This window comes from Arachis hypogaea, chromosome 6 (genome assembly GCF_003086295.3).
Source record: "Arachis hypogaea cultivar Tifrunner chromosome 6, arahy.Tifrunner.gnm2.J5K5, whole genome shotgun sequence".
NCBI lineage: Eukaryota > Viridiplantae > Streptophyta > Magnoliopsida > Fabales > Fabaceae > Arachis > Arachis hypogaea.
In genome coordinates, this window is record NC_092041.1 from 93,124,210 (window position 1) to 93,132,858 (window position 8,649).

The 8,649-nt window shown below is 28.0% G+C and overlaps 1 long non-coding RNA gene across 1 annotated transcript; it reads left to right on the top strand.

The window, feature by feature from the left end:
• Window positions 1–1,077: 1,077 nt before the first annotated feature.
• LOC112698235 (uncharacterized) lies at window positions 1,078–3,102 on the top strand. The gene is made up of 2 exons (XR_003151453.2): window positions 1,078–1,453; window positions 2,836–3,102. It is a non-coding gene; the product is annotated as an uncharacterized lncRNA (long non-coding RNA).
• Window positions 3,103–8,649: the final 5,547 nt, after the last annotated feature.

The window sequence follows — 8,649 nt, forward strand, 5'->3', positions numbered from 1 at the left end:
AATATGATACTGTTATGAGATTTAAGGTGCTTTTGTTGTGTTCGACAAAAATTTGTGATTCGTAGTGGTCTTTGACGATATTGCCATATTTGCCAAAAGTTTATAAACTATCTAAAAAGTAAAATGAGACCACCCTTAAACGTTATTTAATTATATTCATATTAATAAAACAAATTAATGTATTTTAAAAGTTTATTTTGTTAAATAAAATTTTAATAAACAAATTAAATTATATTTATAATTAATAATTCATAAAAAAATAGAAAATATAAAGTAGATAACAACTTTGAATGGAAGTTGCATATTATTTGAACGATTCAATTTCCTCTACTTATTTAATTCATTCTGATTTGTCTAAAACAATATATATGTTATTTTGTATCTCATAAATTTTTAATAAATAATTTGGACATTTTTTTTTCAAGCATATAGCGTTGCTTTTCACTTCCTCAGCTCCTAGCTATATTTAATTTCAGCACCACCGTTTCATGACCAATAGAATTATTGGAAATGACATTATCATATTATATAATGATTGATTTTTCCAAATTCATTGAATTGAAGAGGCCATTGAGCTTAATCAAAATAAGAATCTATTTTAAAACAACATTTGCTGCAATGAGAATTTTTATCTTTGTTTATATTGATAATTTGAAGCTTTAAGTATAGTGAGAGAACACAAATTGAGCATGGAATATATATCATAAGCTAGTTCTAAAATGTTGTATATAATAATAGATTTAATTAATTATTCTATAGCTTTTTATAGTTTTACAAGTTTTACTAAATTTATAATTAGGTCTTTATATTTTTTTTAATTAAGTTTTTATATTAATTTTGATTTTGGGATTAGGTCCTTGTCAATATAAAAAAATGTTAAAGTTAACGGAATATTTATTAAAGTACCTACAATTAAGAATCTAAATGAAATTTTTGATTACATATTTTTTAAGAGGAATATTCCGTTAATTTTAATATTTTTAACATTAAAAGAATTTAATTATAAGTAAAGACCTAATTAAAAAGAATAAAAATTACAAAAATCTAACTATAAATTTGATAAAATTATAAGAACTAAGAGAATAATTAAACCATAATGATATTACAAAAGATTTTAACCTGTATAAATTAAATCAGAGTTTACAGTGAATATAGTAACTTTGTGATTGCAAGACAAAAAGAGAAACCAATGGCAAGGAACAGCGTTACGCATACACTAGCAATAATATTGATGATAACAAAAGTGGTCATTTGTTGTGCCATTATTGTTGAATTTCAAGATACCATTATTCTTGAATTGCCATATTCTCCATCATATTATTATATGGCAGCAAGTCTTAGAGAGTGTATCGACCATTGCATTAAACGATATGATCGCCGTAGCATCATGTTTTTGGGCGCATGCCTTTTCAAGTGTTATATGATGGACTCCCTCACTACTACTTTAGTAGCGGTAAGAATTTTAAGTTTTTCTGAGTCTTTTTCAATTTACATTATCCATTTTTTTTAGTGCTGAAAGATCAACGAATTATTGAAAAGATATCTAAAGTATTCAACTATATGATAAGAAATAGATACTTCAAGAATTTATTTTAGATTTGATTTTTTTTAAATTATTTGAAATTTAAATAAATTCTTCAACAAATAGAAAAAGATTTCAGCACTTTGATTAAACTATTAAGTATTTTTTTTTTCACAGACGATTTTTGGTATTTAATGTGTTTTTCTATTACTATGCTCAGTTGTACTTTCTATATATATTGAAATGGTATCTACCTAATTTACAATCAAATATAATAAAATGTTGTGTAAAATCTTTACAAAATTATATGAGTTTATTGTTTTTTATTTTTTATAGTGTACTTTAATTTGCAATTGAAACATACCTAAATTAAAGAGTAAAAAATGTTTTAATTTTTATCATTTTGGACTAAGTTCTAATTTCGTCTTTAATATTTGAAATATTTTATTTTTATACAAAATGTCTTATTTTGTTCAATTTTAGTCCTTTAGTCAAAACTAAAATTTTTCTTCCAAAAATATCATTTGTTCCATAATTATTTTCTTTTAGGTAGCATTAAAAATTATAATTGTAGTGGTTATAATGGCAGTTCTAATGATTTGAGAATAAAAATGACAGAAGAATAAAAAAATAAAAAGATAATAATAGAAAAAATAATATTTAAAAAGATAATTTTAATCAGAGAACAAAAATAGAATGAAATAAAATATTTAAGATAAAAATGTGATATTTTAAATATTAAGTATCAACCAAAATATTAATAACTAAAAAACAGTTACATTGCCCTAAACTAAATTATATTGAATGTACATGGTGTATGATATTTCTCAACTCATGAAGAAAAGACACCGAATATTATTATTTCAAGCCACCTTTATAATATGTAGTTTATGAGAAAAGGCAATGTATATATGTTATAAGAAAAAGAGGAGTGTTAGGAGAGTAGTACGTTTTGTGATTTATAGCTATTAATATTTTTAATAGTGTAAGATTATATCTAATAATATAAAATTATTCATTTTTTTTACTGATTAAGTGCTAGTTAAATTTTAATAAAAATACTAGCTTCTAGACTTTTCTTTTCTTTTGCTTCTGTTGTGCCATCTATATTAATAGAGGGATCAATCATAATGCAATAATGCATGTATTTTCAGAAAAGGTAACACTAATTATGTGGTGCTACTATTAAATAAAATAAAGATGATGTCTATAAAATGTTACATAATAATAGAATAGAGAATGCTTCCATGGGCTGCCATGCTAAGAGAGAAAGTAACATTTTAACATTTAATTCATATTGTCCATATTTGTAGAATAGAGAATGCTTGAAAACGTTGCTACATATGGAGTCCCATAAGCATTCCTTTGGTCCAGAAGAGGCAACATGAAGCTACCTCATGATTACCAACAAAAGTCGTTGTTGCGTTTGATGAAAAAAAGTGTTGTCCAAAGACTTCCCTTAGATTTGCCGTTGATTATTAAAGACAATGTTATTCGTATGTTTAGGCAATTCCTTGAAATGAAATGAAAACTCTGTAATTTAACATTAATTATTATTAGAGTAAAATATACTTTTTTTATTCTTAATGTTTACCATTTTTTCAAAAATATTCTTAATATTTAGTTACATTCAATTTTATTCTTAATGTTTTTTATTTGTTTTAAAATTATTTTTGGATGTTAATTCTATGTAAAATGTGAGAGACAAAATTGGAAAATTTTGGATAATTTTAACACAAATCAAAAACATTAATGACAAATTTAAATGAATTGAAAACGTTAGATACAAAATTAAATAAAATTAAATGTTAATAATATTTTTAAAAATATATGAGGAATAAAAAATATACTTTTTATTATTATTATTATTATTATTATTATTATTATTATTATTATTATTATTATTATTATTATTATTATTATTATTATTATTATTATTATTCTCATGACTTGCTTTACATATAGAACACCAAAGAGGCTTTTCTTTCATCACAATTGTATAATTTGAACAAAAAATGCCCACTAACCTAATGAATTTAGGTGATCACTTATATCTTCTAATAAAGATAATAAATGAGAATCATTAAATAATTTAATATATTTGATTAAATTATTATCTAATAGTTCTTAATTATAATTCTCACACGAAGACAACTTTATGTGATAATAATCATCTTTTTATCGCTTAACAAATTTTAAACTTCAAATTAGGTGAACCCAAAATAAAAAAATTGAACAAAAAAAAATCTAACAGAAAGAGTTATGAGAATTAATTATTTAATGGTAAAAATAATCACTGGATCAATAACACATAGAATCACGATAAACCAACATGCACTCTCTTAATTGTTAATTCCATTTAATTTCTTGTGCGTTCATCGAAGCGGTGACTGGAAACTTGCCTTGTAGAGTTCAAATAGATAATATAGTTTAGATGTTGACCAAATGATGATAGACCAACTTTTGTAAGTATAATAATTTATAATTTATAATCATTTTTATCACTTCAAATTTTAAAACAATAATTTACTTATCATCTTCGTCACTGATTCATAATTAATTTTGATATTTTTCATGTAAAAGTTCATTCTTAAGTATCTATATACATGGAGGATATTTGTTTTTTTTTTTTTTTGTAAAATTAATTTTATCATATGTAGACTTCTACTGTGACATAACAAAAATGGATAGAATGAAATTTTATATATATATTGATTAGAGCACCTTTCTCATGAAAATAGTATTTAATTGTTTTAGTGTACTAAAAAGTCGTCCTAATTATTTAAAAATGATGATATTTTAATTAAAGCTTGGGTTCCCCGTTCTTGAGACACAAATTCATTTATTTGGATCCGCACCAAATTCATGTTTTAATATTTTTTATGCATATATTTTTGTTTTATTTCATTGTAGGCTAAACACCAACTAATATCCAATATTTCATATAAGCTCTTAAACAAAATCAAAGGGTATTATATTATGTAAGAACGTGCTTTTCAGAGTTCATGGAAATCAAGAGACAATCAAGCTTGGTCTAAATAATAAATTATTTTAAAAGAACACTTTACTACAATTAGAAGTCTTTATTTGTTTTTATATTAATCATTTGTTGTAGCTTTAGTGAGTATAAAACATGGCCCATGGTAACCTTAATTGTTCACACAACAAAAAAGAAGATGCATATGGCTAATATCGGAGTAACACATGCACTAATAATGTTTATGATTGGAATATTTATTTTTGCTGCCATTGCTAAATTCCATGATACCATCCCTGAATCTTCTTGGAATAGTTTGAAAGAATGTGTTGATAACTGCAATGCACAATATCCCGATGACACATTTAAGAAGAATCTTTGCATTTTCAAGTGCAATATGATACATTAGTACGCAATGGTAAGTATCTAAAATGTTGTGAACCTTTTTTGAGTTTATATCTTAATTATATATTTTATGTTTATGTAATAAAATTTCCACTCTTTCTTGAGTGTGTAGTGATAAATAAATTATTGAAAAAAATAGCTAATGCATGAAATTTTACGGGTTTTTTTTTTCTATAATTGCCCACATTCATCATATCCAAATTTTCATTATTCTGAGTCATAAGAAATTTATTAAACTCATTATTCAGTTGTTCCGATCAGAAAAATCCATGTATAAGCTTATCAAACAGAACAAATGTCTTGTAAAATTACTCACGAGCGAAAGAAAAAGTTAAACAATTGTTCTTGAGCACAAAACGTCCTCGGGAAAATTGCGTTCGCACTACTAGACATATGCAGTTTATCGACGACGGTTCTGACAACTCATGATGAGGGGATTTATTGACAGTTAGGCCGTCGGTGATAAAAGATACCGTTACTAATAAAAATATGCGCTTTATTTTTTTTTTGCATATTTCATGAATTAACTGTCAATATTAGTTGACGTCAATTGGAGTGTCTTATTATTATTATTTGTTTTTACTGACGGTGGTTGTCGGTAAATTAATATAATTTCTCGGAAACAAAAAATATAGAACAAAAATCTCGATAACTTAATCGAATGTTTTTTTTGTAAATAAAAATTGATGTTAATTTTATAAATGGCCATAGCCGTCAATAAAAGTGACGTTTTAAACATACAAGTCAATTGCTTCACATTTTCTCCTTTTCCTGTACCACTACTTTTGACAAAATGAAAAAAGTAGTAACAAAATTTTTTTATTGTAAATCAATGGTTAAAAGTATTTTTTGGAGACAAAGCTGAGCACAAATCTAAGGGTTTAGATTTTGCTAAGCTCTTTGAAAAAGGTAAATGATGTTGCTGCTGTGTCTGCTACGGGACTTTGCCCTAATTCCAAACTCTTAATTTTTGGGGTTGATTGAAGAAAGAGAAGAAAAGATTTCAACTAGCTCAAAATTCAAAAAGTTGACTTTTTGAAGAAAATCCTAGTCGTGGCTCAAGCAAGATACAAAAGGGAAAATGTTTTTCATTTTGAAGAGCTCAAGGAGAGATAACTCGAATTGGAGTGAAGAGAAAAACCTCACAACAGAGTTTGAAGTCTTGGAAGCATTGCACCTACACTAATGGAAGCACTTCGCCAAGGTGAAGAACAACGTTTTGAGTTCAGAAGTTGGGTTCAGTACATAGAATCAAGGTTGTGATTCATCATCTCCTTCATGGATTACTGTTTGTATTTCTGTTTCAATGTTTATCTTTCTTTGTATACATTTAGTGGTAAAGACAAGAAAGAGAGGCATTAAAAAAAAGCCATTGAGAGAAAATGTTGAGAGAAACACTTGGAGAAAAAAACCAAGAGTGATTTCAGATTCTTTTGGTTGTATTTCTGTTGTGTCATGTACTTGAGAGGTATCCCTTGCTAAGTTAGGTAAGCACTTAATATGTTGAATCTAGGTAGTTACATAGTCAAGTCAAGTTTATGTTGAAGCTTGTGTGTCCCAAATAGGATTATGTTGAGTCCTAGAAAATTGGTGTATATAATACCTGGACAGATAGTGAAAATTCTACCAACGTTGTGGTGGAGACTAGATGTAGGTTGAATTGCACTAGGCAACTGAACCAGGATACATAGTTGTGTCATCTTTTTTCTCTCTGCTCTGATTCTATTTTTCCTAATTTATAAGACAAAACGAAATTGTCTCCTGCATAATCATATACGCAGACCAAACAGAAGCTAAGTTAAAAGTTTGGGTTTGATGCTTTATTAATAAAATTTTAAAGAAGGCCATGGATTTAACCCCCTTTTCTAGGCCGTCAAGAACCTTCAATTGGTATCAAAACTTGGTCTCAAGAATCAAGCTTCACAGCTTTGAGGAAAGGTCCAATGGCAAACAACTTGGGTGCAAACACTGTGGCATACACTCTAATAAAGGGTTAATCAAACAACATGCCTCCCTTCTTTAATGGATAGAACTACGCCTACTGGAATGAAATGATGTGGATCTTCATTCAATCAATTGGTTACAACATATGGAAGCTAGTGGTGAATGTTCCTAAAATCCCTACAAAGACAAGTGCTGATGGAGTGGTGACTCCAAAGGAAGAAGCCGAATGGAATGATAATGATAAAAAAAAGTGGAGCTGAATGCAAAAGGCATAAACTTGATGCACTGTGCTATCAGATTCAAGGAGTACTGAAAGGTGTCTAGATGCAAGACAGTAAAAGAAATCTGGGAGAAACTTCAAGTCACACACGAAGGCAGCAAACAAGTCAAAGAAATAGGATTGATATGCTACGAAAAGAGTATGAAATGTTTACCATGAAGGATGAAGAAAGCATTGATGAGATGTTTGAGAGGTTCTCAATCATCATAAACAGCCTAGATGTTATGGGCATGACCCACACTGAACAAACTCTGGTGAGAAAGGTCCTTAGAAGCCTTACAAAAGAGTGAGAAACAAAAGCTACTGTCCTAGTTGAGAGCAACAACCTGAGTCCATTAACTTAAGATGAATTGAAAGGAAAACTTCTAGCATATAAAACCACACACACAAGCCAAGACACTAAGAAAAAAGGAGTGGCCCTAAAATCAAAAGTTGAGACTTTAGAGAGTGATTCAAGTGATAAATTTTTGGATGACAATTTTTTTTTTTTTTTGCTAGGAGACTAAGGAGGCTGATGAGGAACAAAGGTAGGAACAAGGGTTCAAGTTCAAAAGAGTACAAGAAATATTTGAGCAAAGTAATATGTCACAGTTGCAAGGAGACAGAACACTTCAAGTTTAATTGTCCAAAACTCAAAAAAGAGGACAAGCAAAGAAAGAAAAGAAGAAAGTGCTCATGGCTTCTTGGGAGGACGTCGAGAATGATTCGGATGAGGAAGACGACTCCGAAGATGAAGCACAAATTTGTTTCATGGTTGGTGAAGATCAACTAGAAGAGGTAAACTACTATGACTTATCTCTTGAAGACTTATATGTTATTGTTGATGATCTCACTCACCATTCTAAAAAATTGTTGAATAAATACAACAAATAAAAATCTAAAAATAAAATTTTGAAAGCTGAAAATAATTTTTTGAAAGAAAAGTGAAGGAAACCGAATGTGCTATTGATCTTGTTGAAAAATTTTTTTTTGAAATCTGAAATTGAAAAGTTCAAAGGAAAGTACATTGTTGATCCTTCTCAAAAACTTGTTGCTGAAAATCGAAGATTGAATGAAATGATCGAAAGTTTGAATAATGACTTATCAAAATTTGCACATAGTTCAAACAACTTGGACAAATTACTTGCTAATCAAATACCATTGTTTGAAAAATTAGGTTTGGGTTATGTAACTAAAAATGATGCAGTTTTTGAAAAACTATTTGCTAAATTCACGGTATCATCTTCAAGAATAAAACTCTCATTTGATAAATCTGGTCTTGGATATTTCTCTAACTATGATGCTGTCTTTGAAAAACCATATTTTGATGAAAATGCATCTTCATCAAGAACTGAACCTAGTAGAAAAAATTCTGGTCTGGGCTACTTCACAAACAATGAGGTTGTTTTTAAAAAATCACACTTTGACAAAAGAGCCTCATATTCAAGAAGCCTGTTTACTTTAAAAAATTATGGTTTAAAATATGTTGCAAAAAGAGGTGCTAATGCTAGAAATGGATTTGCCAAAAGAAATGCACTTTTT